At 37.0% G+C, this 20,106-nt stretch overlaps 1 protein-coding gene across 9 annotated transcripts in view; it reads left to right on the forward strand.

Moving 5' to 3' along the window:
* GPHN (gephyrin) overlaps positions 1-20,106 on the forward strand; it is a gene marked incomplete at both ends in the record, with an annotated part of 652,555 nt that overhangs the window by 273,243 nt on the left and 359,206 nt on the right. The gene's annotated exons all lie outside the window — the stretch shown is intronic.

The following is a 20,106-nucleotide window of genomic DNA, read 5'->3' on the forward strand; positions in this document are numbered from 1 at the left end:
AATGAAATAGCCTGAGTTGGATAAAAGAATTAGGAGTTCTTGAGCGAGAAAGTTGATATAAAGAATTAGGCACAGAGAGAGAAAGAATGTAAGACAAGAAAAGAGCCCTCTGAAACCATGGTAAAAATGGGTAAAGAGCTGGGAATCTATAGAGACCAGAGTTTTATTACTGCCATCTACCAGTACTAATTAAACAAATCTCTTTCTATAGAAGAACAAAATACATTGGTAAAGCATATGAATAGGGGATAATGAATGGAAAGAGTACCAGTAGTGATAACAAAAATAAAACCGTATTCTAATAAACATCTATGTTTGCCTTCTTAGCATCCCAGCTGTTCATTCTAATATTATTTTCCATTACCTCATTGAAGTATGGAAAGTATACTCTTTGGGAAAAAAATTTTTTTTAAATAGAACAAATATGTTTGTTCTATAAACAAACAATAGAACAATCATTTTTGTTTTATAAAGATTTTAATTAATCATTAAAAAGATTAGCTTCCCTGAAGCAAGAGTTTATATTGACTGTTTTCCAATGAGATTTGAGAATCTTAAGGCTAAAGGTCGAAGAAGAAGATGCCATCAACACCTTTTCTCTTAGATCTTGTTATATCTTTAGTATGTAAACAAATCCACACATATATTGTTATTCCAAATGTTCAACCTTGGAAGCAGCATTTTTCTATATTTCTATTGGCTATATTGATTCTGTAATCTAGAATCTTACTAAACTTTGAATGTTACCAGGCTAGTCATATAAATATCTCATAAATTTAGTGTGATAACCTCTATAAAATGGGATAAATATTCTTGCAATTATCTCATGGGATGAGCAAATTTGTCCTTACCTTGCTGAGTTCTTTAGCAGTGGGCCACAATATACCACCCTAGACTTAGAAATCTAAATGTATCTATAGTAGAAAAGGAATGATGGTACAAGTAACACACACACACACAAATTGAGAAAAGTGTAAATACTGTAGCAGTGTGTTCTACGTGTGAATGTTGTTTCTCTGTTGTTTTTTTACAACTTTGGGGACCTAGTATACTAATGTGATAAATGGTTCTCTCTCCTGTTTCCAAAGCCCTGTTAGTTCTGATTGAATATATTGAACACCTAATGTTGAATTGCTCTCAAACTGTTGGTCGTATATCTGTTTTGTCTTGTTTTTTTTTTGTTTTTTACTCTGTTGAGGTATAGTTGCTTCATCAAGTTGTGCTAGTTTCTGCTGTACAAAGAAGTGAATCAGCCGTATGTATACACATATCCCCTCCCTTCTGGATTTCCCTTCCATCTAGGTCACCAAAGAACACTGAGTAGAGTTCCTTGCACTATACAGCAGGCTCTCAATAGTTACTCTGTTCCATACATAGCAGTGTATACATGTCAATCCCAATCTCCCAGTTCATCTCACTCCCCCCCTCCCCCCTGCTTTCCCCTCTTGGTGTCCATACGTTTGTTCTCTACGTCTGTGTGTCTATTTCTGTTTTGCAAATAACTTCATCTGTACCATTTTTCTAGATTCAACATATATGTGTTAATATACGATATTTGTTTTTCTCTTTGACTTACTTCAGTCTTATGACAGTCTCTCTAGGTCCATCCGCGTCTCTACAAATGACCCAATTTCATTCCTTTTAATAGCTGAGTAATATTCCATTGTGTATATGTACCACATCTTCTTTATCCATTCATCTGTCGATGGACATTTAAGTTGCTTCCATGTCCTTGCTATTGTAAATAGTGCTGCAGTGAACATTGGGCTTCATGTGTCTTTATGAATTATGGTTTTCTCAGGTATATGCCCAGTAGTGGGATTGCTGGATCATATGGTAGTCCTATTTTTAGTTTTTTAAGGAACCTCCATACTGTTCTCCATAGTGGCTCTATCAGTTTACATTCCCACCAACAGTGCAAGAGCATTCCCTTTTCTCCACACCCTCTCCAGCATTTGTTGTTTGTAGATTTTCTGATGATGCCCATTCTTACTGGTGTGAGGTGATACTTCATTGTAGTTTTAATTTGCATTTCTCTAATAATTAGTGATGTTGAGCAGCTTTACATGTGCCTCTTGGCCATCTGTATGTCCTCTTTGGAGAAATGTCTATTTAGCTCTTCTGCCCATTTTTTGATTGAGTTGTTTGTCTTTTTAATATTGAGCTGCATGAGCTGTTTATATATTTTGGAGATTAGTCGTTTGTCCATTGATTCATTTGCAAATATTTTCTCCCATTCTGAGGGTTGTCTCTTCATCTTGTTTATGGTCTCCTTTGCTGTGCAAAAGCTTTTAAGTGGGGCTTCCCTGGTGGAGCAGTGGTTGAGAGTCTGCCTGCCAATGCAGGGGACACGGGTTTGAGCCCTAGTCTGGGAAGATCCCACATACCGTGGAGCAACTGGGCCCGTGAGCCACAACTACTGAGCCTGTGCATCTGGAGCCTGTGCACCGCAACAAGAGAGGCCGCGATAGTGAGAGGCCCACGCACTGCGATGAAGAATGGCCCCCGCTCGCTGCAACTAGAGAAAGCCCTCGCACAGAAACGAGGACCCGACACAGCCAAAAAAATAAATTAATTAATGAATTAATTTTAAAAAAAAAAGCTTTTAAGTGGAGGAGACCTTCAAAATGGCGGAGGAGTAAGACGTGGAGATCACCTTCCTCCCCACAAATACATGAGAAATGCATCTACATGTGGAACAACAACAGAACACCTACTGAACGCTGGCAGAAGACCTCAGACTTCCGCAAAGGCAAGAAACTCCCCACGTACCTGGGTAGGGCAAAAGAAAAAACAGAGACAAAAGAATAGGGATAGGACCTGGGAGGGAGCTGTGAAGGAGGAAAAGTTTCCACACACTAGGAAGCCCCTTCACTGGTGGAGACAGCTGATGGGCAGTGGGGAAGCTTCAGAGCCACGAAGGAGAACACAGCAACAGTGGTGCAGAGGGGAAAGCAGAGAGATTCCTGCACAGAGGATCGGTGCCGACAAGCACTCACCAGCCTGAGAGGCTTGTCTGCTCACCCGCTGGGGTGGGTGGGGGCTGGGAGCTGAGGCTCAGGCTTCGGAGGTCAGATCCCAGGGAGAGGACTGGGGTTGGCTGTGTGAACACAGCCTGAATGGGGCTAGTGCACCACAGCTAGATGGGAGGGAGTCCGGGAAAAAGTCTGGACTGCCTAATAGGCAAGAGACCATTGTTTTGGGGTGCGCGAGGAGAGGGGATCAGAGCACCGCCTAAATGAGCTCCAGAGACAGGCGCGAGCCCCGGCTATCAGCTCGGACACCAGAGACGGGCATGAAATGCTAAGGCTGCTGCTGCCGCCACCAAGAAACCTGTGTGCAAGCACAGGTCACTATCCATACCTCCCTTCCTGGGAGCCTGTGCAGTCCACCACTGCCAGGGTCCCATGATGCAGGGACAACTTCCCCGGGAGAACACACGGCACACCTCACATTGTTGCAATGTCACACCAGCCTCTGCTGCCACAGGCTCACCCCGCATTCCGTACCCCTCCCTCTCCCCGACCTAGGTGAGCCAGAGCCCCCTAATCAGCTGCTACTTTAACCCCATCCTCTCTGAAGGAAGAACAGATGCGCTCAGGTGACCTACATGCAGAGGCGGGGCTAAATCCAAAACTGAACCCCAGGGCCTGTGCGAACAAATAAGAGAAAGGGAAATTTCTCTCAGCAGCCTGAGGAGCAGTGGATTAAATCTCCACAATCAAATTGATGTACCCGGCATCTTTGGAATACCTGAATAGACGAGGAATCATCCCACAATTGACGCGGTGGACTTTGGTAGCAACTGTAGTCTTGGGATTTGCTTTTTGTGTCTAATGTGTTTCTGGTTTTATGTTTATCATAGTTTAGTATTTAGAGTTTCTTATCATCGGTAGATTTGCTTACTGCTTTGGTTGCTCTCCTCCTATTTTTTTTTAATATATAGATATATACTTTTTTCCTTCTCTTTTTGTGAGTGTGTATATGTGTGCTGCTTTGTGTGATTTTGTCTGTATAGCATTGCTTTTACCATTTGTCCTAGGGTCTGTCCATTTTTGTTCGTTTTTTTGCGATAGTTTTCAGCGCTTGTTATCATTGGTGGATTTGTTTTTGGTTCGGTTCCTCTCTTCTTTCTTTCCTTCTTTTTTTCATTTTTTAATAACTTTTATTTTTAATAATATTTTTTAATTTTAATAACTTTATTTTATTTTCATTTATTTTTTCTTTTTTTCATTCCTTTTTTCACCCCTTTCTTCTGAGCCGTGTGACTGACAGGGTCTTGGCACTCCGGGCGGGTGTCAGGCCTGTGCCTCTGAGGTAGGAGATCCGAGTTCAGGACATTGGTCCACCAGAGACCTCTCGGCTCCACATAATATCAAATGGCAAAAGTTCTCCCAGAGATCTCCATCTCAATGCTAAGACCCAGCTCCACTTAATGACCAGCAAGCTACAGTGCTGGATACCCTATGCCAAATAACTAACAAGACAGGAACAAAACCCCACCCATTAGCAGAGAGACTGCCTAAACTCATAGTAAGGTCACAGGCACCCAAAAAAACACCACTGGACCTGGCCCTGCCCACAAGAAAGACAAGATCCAGCCTCATCCACCAGAACACAGGCACCAGTCTCCTCCACCAGGAGGTCTCCACAACACAGTGAACCAACCTTAGCTACTGGGGGCAGACACCAAAAACAACAGGAACTACGAACCGGCAGCCTGAGAAAAGGAGACACCAAACACAGTAAGTTAAGCAAAATGAGAAGACAGAGGAACACACAACAGATGAAGGAGCAAGGTAAAAACCCACCAGAGAAGAGGAAATAGGCAGTCTACCTGAAATAGAATTCAGCGTAATAATAGAAAAGATGATCCAAACTCTTGGAAGTAGAATGCAGAAAATACAAGAAACATTTAACAAGGACCTTGAAGAACTAAAGAGCAAACAAACCATGATGACTAACACAATAAATGAAGTTAAAAGTTCTCTAGAAGGAATCAATAGCAGAATAACTGACGCAGAAGAACAGATAAGTGACCTGGAATATAAAATAATGGAAATAACTACCGCAGAGCAGAATAAAGAAAAAAGAATGAAAAGAAGTGAGGATAGTCTCAGAGACCTCTGGCACAACATTAAATGTACCAAAATGGGAATTATAGGGGTCCCAGAAGAAGAAGAGAAAAAGAAAGGGTCTGAGAAAATATTTAAAGAGATTATAGTTGAAAACTTCCCTAATATGGGAAAGGAAATAATCAAATCCAGGAAGCACAGAGAGTCCCATACAGGATAAATCCAAGGAGAAACACACCAAGAAAAACATTAATCAAACTATCAAAAATTAAATACAAAGAAAACATATTAAAAGCAGCAAGGGAAAAACAACAAATAACATACAAGGGAATCCCCATCAGGTTAACAGTTGATCTTTCTGCAGAAACTCTGCAAGCCAGAAGGGACTGGCAGGACATATTTAAAGTGATGAAAGGGAAAAACTTACAACCAAGATTACTCTACCCAGCAAGGGTCTCATTCAGATTCGACAGAGAAATTAAAACCTTTACAGACAAGGAAAAGCTAAGAGAATACAGCACCACCAAACCAGCTTTATAACAAATAGTAAAGGAACTTCTCTAGGCAGGAAGCACAAAACAAGGAAAAAACCTACCATAACACATCCAAAACAATTAAGAACATGGTAGTAGGAACATACATATCGTTAACTACGTTAAATGTAAATGGATTAAATGCTCCAACCAAAAGACATAGACTGGCTGAATGGATACAAAAACAAGACCAGTATATATGCTGTCTACAAGAGACCCACTTCAGACCAAGGGACATACACAGACTGAAAGTGAGGGGATGGAAAAAGATATTCCGTGAAAATGGAAATCAAAAGAAAGCTGGAGTAGCAATTCTCATATCAGACAAAATAGACTTTAAAATAAAGATGATTACAAGAGACAAAGAAGGACACTACATAATGATCAAGGGATCAATCCAAGAAGAAGATATAACAATTGTAAATATTTATACACCCAACATAGGAGCACCTCAATACATAAGGCAAATGTTAACAGCCATAAAAAGGGAAATCGACAGTAACACAATCATAGTAGGGGACTTTAACACCCCACTTTCGCCAATGGACAGATCATCCAAAATGAAAATAAATAAGGAAATGCAAGCTTAAATGATACATTAAACAAGATGGACTTAATTGATATTTATAGGACATTCCATCCAAAAACAACAGAATACACTTTCTTCTCAAGTCCTCATGGAACATTCTCCAGGATATATAATATCTTGGGACAAAAATCAAGCCCAGGTAAATTTCAGAAAATTGAAATCGTATCAAGTATCTTTTCTGACCACAACGCTATGAGACTAGATATCAATTACAGGAAAAAACCTGTAAAAAATGCAAACCATGGAGACTAAACAATACACTACTAAATAATCAAGAGATCACTGAAGAAATGAAAGAGAAAATCAAAAAATACCTAGAAACAAATGACAATGAAAACACCACAACCCAAAACCTATGGGATGCAGCAAAGCAGTTCTAAGAGGGAAGTTTGTAGCAATACAGTCCTACCTCAGGAAACAAGAAACATCTTAAATAAACAGTCTAACCTTACACCTAAAGCAGTTAGAGAAAGAAGAACCAAAAAACGCCAGAGTTAGCAGAAGGAAACAGATCATAAAGATCAAATCAGAAACAAATGAAAAAGAAATGAAGGAAACGATAGCAAAGATCAATAAAACTGAAAGCTGGTTCTTTGAGAAGATAAATAAAATGATAAACCATTAGCCAGACTCATCAAGAAAAAAAGGGAGAGGATTCAAATCAACAGAATTAGAAATGAAAAAGGAGAAGTAACAACTGACACTGCAGAAATACAAAGGATCATGATAGATTACTTAAGCAACTATATGCCAATAATATGGACAGCCTGGAAGAAATGGACAAATTCTTAGAAAAGCACAACCTTCCGAGACTGAACCAGGAAGAAATAGAAAATATGAACAGACCAATCACAAGCACTGAAATTGAAACAGTGATTAAAAATCTTCCTACAAACAGAAACCCAGGACCAGATGGCTTCACAGGCGGAACTATCAAACATTTAGAGAAGACGTAACACCTATCCTTCTCAAATTCTTCCAAAATATAACAGAGGAAGGAACAGTCCCAAACTCATTCTACGAGGCCACCATCACCCTGATAGCAAAACCAGGCAAAGATGCCACAAAAAAAGAAAACTACAGGCCAATATCACTGATGAACACAGATGCAAAAATCCTCAACAATATGCTAACAAAAAATTCAACAACACAGAAAATGATCATACACCATGATCAAGTGGGGTTTATCCCAGGAATGCAAGGATTCTTCAATGTATGCAAATCAATCAATGTGATACACTATATTAACAAATTGAAGCAGAAAAACCATATGATCATCTTAATAGATGCAGAAAAGCTTTCGACAAAATTTAACACCGATTATGATAAAAACCCTCCAGAAGTTATGCATAGAGAGAACTTACCTCAACATAATAAAGGTCATATGTGGCAAACACACAGCCAGCATCGTTCTCAGTGGTGAAAAACTGAAACCATTTCCTCTAAGATCAGAAACAAGAGAAGGTTGTCCACTCTCACCATTGTTATTCAACATTGTTTTGGAATTTTTAGCCGCAGCAGTCAGAGAAGAAAAAGAAATGAAAGGAATCCAAATTGGAAAAGTAGAAGTAAAGCTGTCACTGTTTACAGATGACATGATACTGTACATGGAGAATCCTAAGGATGCTACCAGAAAACTGCTAGAGCTAATCATTGAATTTGTTAAAGTAGCAGTATACAAAATTAATGCACTGAAATCTCTTGAATTCCTGTACACTGATGATGAAAAATCTGAAGGAGAAATTAAGGAAACACTCCCATTTATCATTGTAACAAAAAGAATAAAATACCTAGGAATAAACCTACCTCAGGAGACAAAAGACCTCTATGCAGAAAACTATAAGACACTGAATAAAGAAATTAAAAGATGATACAAACAGATGGAGAGATATACCATGTTCTTGGATTGAAAGAATCAACACTGTGAAAATGACTCTACTATCCAAAGCAATCTACAGATTCAATGCAATCCCTATCAATCTACCACTGGCATTTTTCACAGACTAGAACAAAAAATTTCACAATTTGTGTGGAAACACAAAAACAGGAAATAGCCAAAGCAATCTTAAGAAAGAAAAACAAAGCTAGAAGAATTAGGCTCCCTGACTTCAGACTATACTACAAAGCTACACTAATCAAGACAGTATGGTACTGGCACAAAAACAGAAATATATATCAATGGATCCGGATAGAAAGCCCAGAGATAAACCCACGCACATATGGTCACCTTATTTTTGATAAAGGAGGCAAGAATATACAGTGGAGAAAAGACAGCCTCTTCAATAAGTGGTGCTGGGAAAACTGGACAGCTACATGTAAAATAATGATATTAGAACACTCCCTAACACCATACACAAAAATAAACTCAAAATGGATTAAAGACCTAAATGTAAAGCCAGACACTATCAAACTCTTAGAGGAAAACCTAAGCAGAACACTCTATGACATCAATAACAGCAAGATCCTTTTTGACCCACCTTCTAGAGAAATGGAAATAAAAACAAAAATAAACAAATGGGACCTAATGAAACTTCAAAACTTTTGCACAGCAAAGGAAACCATAAATAAGATGAAAGGACAACCCTCAGAATGGGAGAAAATATTTGTAAATGAAGCAACTGACAAAGCAGTAATCTCCAAGATTTACAAACAGCTCATGCAGCACAATATCAAAAACACAACCCAATCCAAAAACGGGCAGAAGGCTAAATAGGCATTTCCCCAGAGAAGTTATACAGATTGCCAACAAACATGTAAGTATGCTCAACATCTCTAATCATTAGAGAAATGCAAATCAAAACTACAATGAGGTATCACCTCATACCAGTCAGAATGGCCACCATCAAAAATCGACAATCAGTAAATTCTGGAGAGGATGTGGAGAAAAGGGAGCCCTCTTTCACTGTTGGTGGGAATGTAAATTGATACAGCCACTGTGGAGAACATTGTAGAAGTTCCCTTTAAAAACTAAAAGTAGAACTACCATACGACCCAACAATCCCACTACTGGGCATATACCCTGAGAAAATCATAAATCAAAAAGAGTCGTGTACCACAATGTTCATTGCAGCTCTATTTACAATAGCCATGACATGGAAGCAACCTAAGTCTCCTTCAACAGATGAATGGATAAAGAAGATGTGGCACATATATGCAATGGAATATTACTCAGCCATAAAAAGAAACGAAATTTAGTTATTTGTAGTGAGGTAGATGGACTTAGAGTATGTTATACAGAGTGAAGTCAGTCAGAAAGAGAAAAACATATACCGTATGCTGGCAGATATATATGGAATCTTAAAAAGAAAAAAAAATATATATATATATATCTGGTTCTGAAGAACCTGGGACAGGACAGGAATAAAGATGCAGATATAGAGAATGGACTTGAGGACACAGGGATGGGGAAGGGTAAGTTGGGATGAAGTGAGAGAGTGGCATGGACATATATACACTACCAAATGTAAAATAGATAGCTAGTGGGAAGCAGCCGCATAGCCCAGGGAGATCAGCTTGGTGCTTTGTGCCCACCTAGAGGGGTGGGATTGGGAGGGTGGGAGGGAAGGAGATGCAAGAGGGAAGAGATATGGGAACATATGTATATGTATAACTGATTCACTTTGTTATAAAGCAGAAACTTACACACCATTGTAAAGCAATTATGCTCCAATAAAGATGTTTTAAAAAAAAAGCTTTTAAGTTTCATTAGGTGTCATTTGTTTATTTTTGTTTTTATTTTCATTACTCTAGGAGGTGGGTCAAAAAAATCTTGCCGTGATTTATGTCAAAGAGTGTTCTTCCTATATTTTCCTCTAAGAGTTTTATAGTGTCCAGTGTTACATCTAGGTCTTTTATCCATTTTGAGTTTATTTTTGTTTATGGTGTTAGGGAGAGCAAACTAATCTTAGAATCCTAAGGGAAATTTTGGAGGGAGGCTTTTTTATTAGTTTGTTTTCCATATTTCAACCATTCTCTTTTCCTAAGTAGCAAATACTTGAATGATTGGAGAAAGCCTGAAATTGCATTTCTTGTATTAGGTAGATTCCTAAGATTTCCTATTGGAGTCATCTTGAGATAATATGTTTGATTTCCTATTATTCATTTCAGTGTCCTTTCAGAGTTCCAGTCAATCTTAGGAAAAGCTCTATGTTGGTAGCATCATCACAATTTATTCACGTAACCTATTATATAACTGAAGAGTACAGATATGCACAAGATATGGTTCTTAAGCTTAGTGAAGGCCTTAGGGAAAATAGGATAAAAAGGTCAAAAGACATATTTCTTAAATCCATTTAGGTCTATAAATCATTTGATTATTCTCTTTTGTAGTTTATCTTTTTTAAAATGTCATTTCGATTTTTGACCTGTCATAGTTCATGCTAAGAAGATTACCATGAACCCTGAACTCTACTGATACCTTGTAAGGTAATTAACTTGTGGAGAAACTCTATACTTAGACAATGTAACTCTGACAGAAATAATGTTGAAAAGTAACAAAAGTAATCATTTATTCAGCCCTTGATATGTCTGAAGTATTCTGCCAAGTGCTTAACTTCCATCTGTGATATTCCATCTTTAGGAGCAAGTCCTTGGTATTCTGTGAAACAATTCAAGTTACTAATTCCTCATCATAACAGTGTTCCCACACTATTGTGATAATTGAAGAATGTGGACCCAGGTTACCTTCTTTCAGAACAATACACTGGAGATGCCCAAGCACAAATTAGTTATACTTGAATAATTAGGCATGTGATATAGTTGTATCCACTCATTTCTATTTCTTTCAGCAGTGAGAGGATTAATATACTGTTATGTAGTTAAAGTTGAGAAAATCATATTGATAAAAGACATTTAGTAGCACAAGAAAAGGATTATCATAAGTAATATTTATCTGCTGTCCACAACCATTTGACACAATCAGTGCAAGGTCTTACATTATGTTAATTAAGATCAACAATGGTTAGAACTCTAATCACTCACATTCTTTAAAAGATATAAGTAGTACATACAGTATTGGAAAACTATATAGTGTTTGGTGTCTAAATGTATAGTAGTAAACTGAAATTGGTCCAGGGGTTAAGAATCAGACAACTTGAATAAAAGAACAGCCCTCACTTTCTTATAAGGGAGAAGGTACAATTAGCCTGGAATAACACCTGGGTTGACATCTTTTGTGGGTGTAAGAGAATAACGAATGATAATTTGAAATGCAACAAAATCTTAGTTTTGGGATATTCTCTACATAAGAGATGTCCTAAGGATTATGTAAACATGCATACATACATATATATATATATATATTTTTTTTTTTTTTTTTTTTTTTTTTTTTGCGGTACGCAGGCCTCTCACTGTTGTGGCCTCTCCCGTTGCTGAGCACAGGCTCCGGAGATGCAGGCTCAGCGGCCATGGCTCAAGGGCCTAGCCGCTCCGCGGCATATGGGATCTTCCCGGACCGGGGCATGAACTCATGTCCCCTGCATCGGCAGGCGGACTCTCAACCACTGTGCCACCAGGGAAGCCCTATATATTTTATTTATTTATTTATTTATATATTTATTTATTTATTTTTGGCTGCGTTGGGTCTTTGTTGCTGCACGCAGGCTTTCTCTAGTTGTGGTGATCAGGGGCTACTCTTCAATGCAGCGTGCAGGCTTCTCATTGCCATGGCTACTTTTTGTTGCTGAGTATGTGCTCTAGGTGCTAGGCACGCGGACTTCAGTAGTTGTGGCACATGGGCTCAGTAGTTGTGGTGCACGGGCTTTGTTGCTCTGTGGCACGTGGGATCCTCCCGGACCAGTTGTTGAACCCATGTCCATGCCTGCATTGGCAGGCAGATTCTTAACCACTGTGCCACCAGGGAAGTCCAACACATATATATATATATTTAAAAATAGATGTTTTGAATGCATATAATGTTCATCTACATGGAAATGGAAAATATGAATGTATGAAAAATTATGGATGAATACTCCTTGGATAAAGCCACCTGCTTTTTTATCTCTACAACCCCCCAAATATCTCAGGAACCCTTATACTTCTCATTTTAATCACTTGCTACGCTCTTTTGTCTAATAGATGATACCTATTGTTTGCATTTACTTTTTTAAGAACTTAGTGAAAGCTTCAACTATGTTAACAAATATTTAGAAAATGTGTTGATGTTTTCTCCAATGAAGAAATGTTATTTTTAAAAAGTTTTAAGGAAATATATTTTAGAATATTAATTTTAAAGTGGCTTAGAGTAGATTGACAAAGCCAAAAAGGACCAGAGAAAGAGATTTTAATCCCAGATAATACATGAATACAGATAAGGTGATACTAATGGACAAGGAATGGGAGTATCTGTTTAATAAATGAGAAGTTAAAATAATTCAGGAGACAACTTGGAAAAAAATGACGTGAAAGAAGATCTTAAGAAAATTTTCCTAAAATACTAAAACATGCTTAAGATACTTGGATATTTAAAATTGTTCACATTAAGTTATTTTGTTAGTGGAAATGATACTGTGTTATTTATAAAAACTAGTAACTGTCGAGTTTAAAAAAATCTAGGAAACAAAATTCTAACCAATTTAAAAATATTCCATTTGAAGAATTTTAGTGGATTTTGAACCTATTTATTAGTATTTTCAAAGTAACATCTTCCAACTATTTTGTAGAAACAACTAATTAATATTATAAAAGATGGAAATTTATTAACCCCATTTCAAAAAGGCACTTGCATGTTTGGTGGATGAGATTGAAAAATAAATGTTGTGTAATTATTTAGTAAATATAGGTAAAGTACTTCTTCCGTTTCAGTCTACTTATCTTTTAAAACTGTTTTTTACTTTTTAATTACCATATCACAAAATATCAAACCAAGATTTTCTAAAATAACGCGTATTAATCACATTGCTCTCACAAAAACATTGTTGAGAACTTTTTGTGTATTATTTAGTAAAATAAAATGAAAAACTATTTAAAATATTGTCATCTTTATCTCATCTTTTTAAAATTTCTATTTAAGTGTGATATACTACATGCTTTTCCAGTGGTTTATGAAAATAACATTCAGAAATTGTTTACTGATAGAGATTCATGATCAACCTTTTGGAGATCACTCTCAGAGATGAGACATGTAAACATGCAAATTTCTTTAAACTGTGAAAAGTGCTTTCCAGAGGAACACACAACAGGAACAAATTGCCTGGAGGCGTTAGAGGAGACTTTACTGAGATGACCTTAAGACCGTGTCTCATTATGTACAGATAGGAATTTTTTAGGTGGTTATTTCACTACTCTTTAGTAGACCAAAGAAAAATGTAACATTTCTCAAATGATTTTATTTTGGTGAGGTCTGCTTAATTCAGTGATTCATGTTTCTGTCAATAAATGTAGAGAGGGGCTTCCCTGGTGGCGCAGTGGTTGAGAGTCCGCCTGCCGATGCAGGGCACACGGGTTCGTGCCCCGGACCGGGAAGATCCCACATGCCGCGGAGCGGCTAGGCCCGTGAGCCATGGCCGCTGAGCCTGCGTGTCCGGAGCCTGTGCTCCGCAACGGGAGAGGCCACAACAGTGAGAAGCCCGTGTACCGCAAAAAGGAAAATAAATAAATAAATAAATAAATAAATAAATGTAGAGAAAAGAAGAAAATGTATTATTTTAGATTTAGATCTAGATGAGTATGCGACTTCGGGTGGACGTAGAGAAAGATGGCTTGTCTAAACTTACTTCCTCCTATCTCTTACTGTCCCATTTTTCTCTTTATTGGGTTTTTCACTCTTGGGCAAGAGAAAAGTATTGCTAAAAACCTTTGTAGTGATAGTTTTCATCCTAGTTATGGTAAAGAAAATGTTATATATTCATAAATATGTAATATCTGTAAAAAACTTTTCTTAACATGGGCATCCCTCTTTCATAGCACTAACCATGATATATTGATGTACCATACTATATTAGTTTGTTCATACCTCTGAGCTCTTTGATATCAAGGACATTTATCATGGTTTTTCTTTTCACCCCCCCCCCATTCCTACATTTTCCTGCACATACTAGGCATTGGTATGTTTCTTAAACTGAATGATTAAATGATACAGTCACTTTCGTGAGACTTTATGCCAGTTTATTTAAATATAACTCACATCAAGTTCACTTTCAAAGCTATTTGGAAATTTATTATAAAGGTTGTATAAACTTATGACTAATAAGATATAAATTGGAAATAGCCAGAGAAAGAGAAGGATGCAGAAATGCTAATTATGAAAGTAGTTATCTGTACTGTATTTGTTGCACTAAAAACCACCACAAGGGCTTCCCTGGTGGCGCAGTGGTTGAGAGTCCGCCTGCCGATGCAGGGGACACGGGTTCGTGACCCGGTCCGGGAAGATCCCACATGCTGTGGAGCGGCTGGCCCCGTGAGCCATGGCCGCTGAGCCTGCGTGTCTGGAGCCTGTGCTCCGCAATGGGAGAGGCCACAACAGTGAGAGGCCCGCGTACCGCAAAAAAAACAAAACAAAAAGAAAAACCACCACAAAACTTAGTGACTTAAAACAACAATGACTTAGTATTTCTCACAGATCTGTAGATTTGCTGGTCTCAGGTAGGTGTGTCATCTGGTCTTACCTGGAATCACTCATGTGGCTGAAATAATTCGTTAGCTCAGCTATGGCTAGAGAATCTAACATGGCCTCAGTCAGATGTTTAGGGCCTTGCTGCTATCTGTTTTGCTAGACCTTTCTCTCCACATCATCTCTCACCATTCCATGATTTAGCCTGGGCTTCCTATCATGGTAATAGAAGTATACCAAAAGAGTGAAGGCAGAAACTGTGAGGCCTTTTGAGACATAGGCTTCAGAACTCACACACCATGACTTCTGCCCTATTCTGTTGACCAAAGTCATAAGTCCAGTCCAGATGCAAAGGTTGTAGAAATACATTCCCCCTCTTGATAGAAGGACTTATAAAGAATATGTGGCCATATTTAATCTTCCACAATAATATATGAATTGTTGTTAAGTATAAAATTTGTTTCTCAGCTAGCTCATAATGAGGGGAAAATGAGACATTAAAGTACTAGCTACCAGAATGAAGAACTAATACCAGAAGAATCCATTTTTTTCTTCCAGTTTTATTGAGGTACAATTGACATGCAGCACTATATAAGTTTAAGGTGTACAGGATAATGACTTGACTTACATACATCATGAAAGGATTACCACAATGTTTAGTGAATAGAAAGAAATACAAACAGATTTTTTCCTTGTGATAAAAACTCTTATGACCTACTCTCTTAACAGCTTTCATGTATAATGTATGGCAGTGTTAGTTATAGTTGTCACATTGTACATTATATCCCTAGTACTTATTATAACTAGAAGTTTGTACTTTTTGACCACCTTTATCCAATTCCCCCTCCCACCACCCCCTGCCTCTGATAACCACAAATCTGATCTCCCTTTCTTTAAGTTTGTTTGTTTATTTTTGAAGTATAATTGACTTAAAACACTATGTTAGTTCCTGATACAGGACAGAAAATTAAATTTTTAAAATTCCTTTAGTTTTTAATAATACATGGGAATTATAAAGAATTCCAAAAATACAAAAAAAATAAAATAAAAAGTAAAAAATAAAATGCACTTCAAATCTAATTACCCAGAAATAATTATTATTAAGATTAATTGTAAAACATTCTAACATCTTTCTATGTTTATATTACAGGTAGAAGAATGGATGAATGAATGTTTAATTGAGTAAAAGATGCAGCTATATGAAATTAGGATAATTCTCTAAAGTTAATACAGAATAGCATTTTATTTCATTTAAACAGAGGAAAAAGAAAATGAATGAAAAGAGCATATTACAAGAGATATTATTTGCTAAACAGAGATCTCTCTAAAGTTAAAAAAAATAAGGAAAATCATTAATAGGTTACAGTCATAGTTTTAACTTTTTAAAGGTAAAAAGGGTTGGTTGAAAGATAAGGAAGCTAGCACTGTTACATTTCCTTCTAACTACCCTCTCCTTGCCTTCAAATTTCTGTTTATTGTATGGTTATCAAAAAAAAAAGTAAAGAAAACCTGCTTGAACAATATCCGGTCTTCAATCTGAGCTTATTTCATAAACCATTGCAGAGATGTAGGAAGAAAGATGAAGTCAGCCCAGAGTACATCAGATCTTGACAGACTTGCACAAAGGAAAATAGAGGAAGCAAGGGAACAGAGACAACATGTCGTCTTTTTTGGAATGCTCTGTTTTTCTCTGTGAGATTTTATTAAATGTCGAGTACTAGAGTTTTTCTACCTAGATAAGGGTTTAACTCACTGTTTATGTGGGGATATCATTAGGTTTCAGATTAGTTCCCCAATTCAGTGTGCATTTGTTCCTGGAAGCTTCAACTTGATCACAGAGATTCAACCCCTTGTTTCACTTGTTTCTCACAGCAGCTGCTTTCAAGATGAAAAGATAGTTTCTTTCAGTTTACATCTCTCTAGATTTGAAGGTATTAGTGAGAATTTTTATGATTCTGATAATTCACCATTATGACTTCTTTGGGAGCCAGAACAGCATTATGAGCCTCAACCCTGCTGCAGCATGCTTCTTAAAGACCATTTATTTCTGTCGTTGACCACCCAACATTTGAGATTTATGACATAAAGCTGTATATTTTTTCTCATTTGATCATTGCTGGTGGAAGTTTTTTCCTCTAGTTCTTACTCTTTTTTGTTGTTGTTGTTGTTGTTCATTTCTGTTAGATATGGAGAGGCAGAAATTCTTTGTTATAAGTTGATTCTACTGTGCTAACCTGTAAGCTCAAGGCAGTAAATTTTTAAAGAAATACCTTTTATGTAAGGGAAAATAACCATTAAAATAGACAATGTCTTCAGCCTCAGTTTTGCAACAGATGCAGAGGAATTTTTCATAATGATGGTTCATGTAGAAATCCTCAATGACATACTACCTGGTAGCAGCCAAATATTAAGGTATATCTTAAAATGAAAGGTATCTTATAGGTGCAGAAACATATATGATGAGATAAATTGCTTTCAGGTGATCTATCGTGATAGAAAAGTAAGACTCACAATATCCTGAGTGGTACATGGTTAGAAAGCATGGCTTAGTCCAGTTTATATGCATATATAGCACCTTGAGGAGTCTTTCTAAAATTGCAGATCCTGAATCAGTAAGTCTTGGATGGGACCTGAGATTCTGTGTTTCTAACAAGCTCCCTGGTAAAACAAATGTTGCTGGTCTTCAGATCATACTTTTAGTAGCAAGGTTCTTGACTAGACTCACAGCACCTATACTTGACTAAATCCTTGAGTCCAGGGCCTTATTTGTCTTTGGATCCCTGTTATCTAATGAAGTGCCAGAATAAAAGACACTTTATTGTTAAATAAACGAACTGATGTGTTAAATAAGTATATGACCACTAGGTGTCTGGAATACTCATATTTTATATTAACAGTTGAGAAAGAATCCTTATGTTTTGGAGATCCACTGAGTGAATGATAAGATTGCTATTTTCTCTTAAAAGTCCAAAATCCTAACTAAGATTTTTGCTCAGTTGAAAAACTGTTGTACATCACACAGCTACTTTGGACAACAAAATATTACTTTTCAAATACTTGAACATATCCTTAACTGAGCTCAAGATATAAAATTTTATTTAAATGAAAGAAAATCTATAGAGTATGTGTTATCAGTTATCCATCCTGGGAATAGAAAAACTTAAGTAATATGCCTATGGTGCAACTCATCTTAAGCTATGACATCTTTGTGGGCCCACCCAGTTGGGTTAGCTGTAAAGTTCACCTTCAGATAACTGAACTTATTGTCTCTTTAAGCTAGTAGTTCTTAACTGGTTGACAGCATTTTAAAATTACCTGGGAAGCTTTTTAGAATCCCAATTTCCAAGCTGTACCCCAGAAATGAGACCCAAGCATCAGTATTTTTACAAGCTCCACAAATAATTCCAGTGTATAACCAAAGTTGAGAACCATTACTGGACTATGAGCTCTTTAAAACCAGGGTCAGTCTTTCACTTATTTTTTAACTCTTAACACCTAAGACATGGTGTAGGTACTCAGTAAATGTTTATTTAATCAATGGATGAAATATGTTATAGGAATTATTGCCTGTTGCCAAACAACAGCATTCTTCAGTCTAAAGGGACTATTTTGACTATTTTTATTGGCATCTTGAAATTTGAAAAGTTTGAATTGCCCTCTTGGTATTGACAATACTGAAAATTAGTATTTGATATAGTTTTTTTTTTTTAATGCTTGAGCTATTTTGTTGATACAAGTTGGATTTCACATCACTTTTTATCAAGATCTGATATAAATGGAGGTGTGGTCAAAGACTAGAATGCTGTGGCACAGACACTTCACTAATGTGGAATGTTACAAAGAAATCTAAAGTTTCTAAGGTCTATTAGTGGGAAGACAAGATCAGTTCATCTCATTGCTGAGTTATGGAGTCAACTATGGTTTTTTTTATAGACCAGAAATAATAACTACTTAGAATGATGAGTATTTTTGCTTTTCTAATTTTTAAATAAATAGAAGAGCAAAACAATGGAAATTTTAAGTTTGATTTGTGAAACCACCACATAATCACCTTTATTATAATAACCATTGATTTTGTTTGTTTTTGTTTTTTAATATCTTTATTGGAGTATAATTGCTTTACATTGTTGTGTTTGTTGTTGCTGTATAACAAAGTGAATCAGCTATACGTATACATATATCACCATATCCCCTCCCTCTTGTGTCTCCCTCCCACTCTCCCTATCCTACCCCTCTAGGTGGTCACAAAGCACGGAGCTGATCTCCCTGTGCTATGCGGCTGCTTCTCACTAGCTATCTATTTTATATTTGGTAGTGTATATATGTCCATGCCACTCTCTTACTTCGTCCTAGCTTACCCTTCCCCCTCCCCGTGTCCTCAAGTCCATTCTCTACATCTGTGTCTTTATTCCTTCCTGCCCCTAGGTTCTTCAGAATCATTTTTTGTTTTTAGATTCCATATATATGTGTTAGCATATGGTGTATGTTTTTCTCTTTCTGACTTACTTCACTCTGTATGACAGACTCTAGGTCCATCCACCTCACTACAAATAATTCAATTTCGTTCCTTTTTATGGCTGAGTAATATTCCATTGTATATATGTGCCACATCTTCTTTATCCATTCATCTGTCAATGGACACTTAGGTTGCTTCTGTGTCCTGGCTATTGTAAATAGTGCTGCAGTGAACATTGTGGTACATGACTCTTTTTGAATTATGGTTTTCTCAGGGTATTTGCCCAGGAGTGGGATTGCTGGGTCATATGGTAGTTCTGTTTTTAGTTTTTTAAGGAACCTTCATACTGTTCTCCATAGTGGCTGTATCAATTTACATTCCCATCAGCAGTGCAAGAGGGTTCCCTTTTCTCCACACCCTCTCCAGCATTTATTGTTTGTAGATTAACCATTGATTTTGTGTGTGTGTGAGCTTTCCTCAGAACAAAATTATAACTATATCAGTGGTGGGAGTTCTTCAGTTAGGCTCTAGTAGTCTATATTTTTTGTCTTTTTAAAAATAGATTGTTGCCATTAATTAATCACAGCAAGGGAAAAAAATCTCCTTCATTTGGAGTTTTACGCTCTCCATTCCTGTGATACCAGGATGAAATAAAAATGAGTGAGGAAAGGGAAAAAAATCATTTAAAAATCCTGAATTGTCCTTCTGAATAATTATCATGCATTTTGTGTCACTGATGAATTAGAGAACTGAGGGCATTGTATTTTACATACAGATAGCAGCCTGCTACTGGTATTTCACATCTAATTATCAGTACATAAATGATATAATTGTATTATTAAGTTTTGGACCTGAATTGTGTAAAGGTAATGAAACAATAAAATACCAAAGCAAATATTTAATTA

The sequence above is a fragment of the Hyperoodon ampullatus genome, assembly GCF_949752795.1.
Source record: "Hyperoodon ampullatus genome assembly, chromosome: 3".
In the NCBI taxonomy this organism is placed as follows: domain Eukaryota; kingdom Metazoa; phylum Chordata; class Mammalia; order Artiodactyla; family Ziphiidae; genus Hyperoodon; species Hyperoodon ampullatus.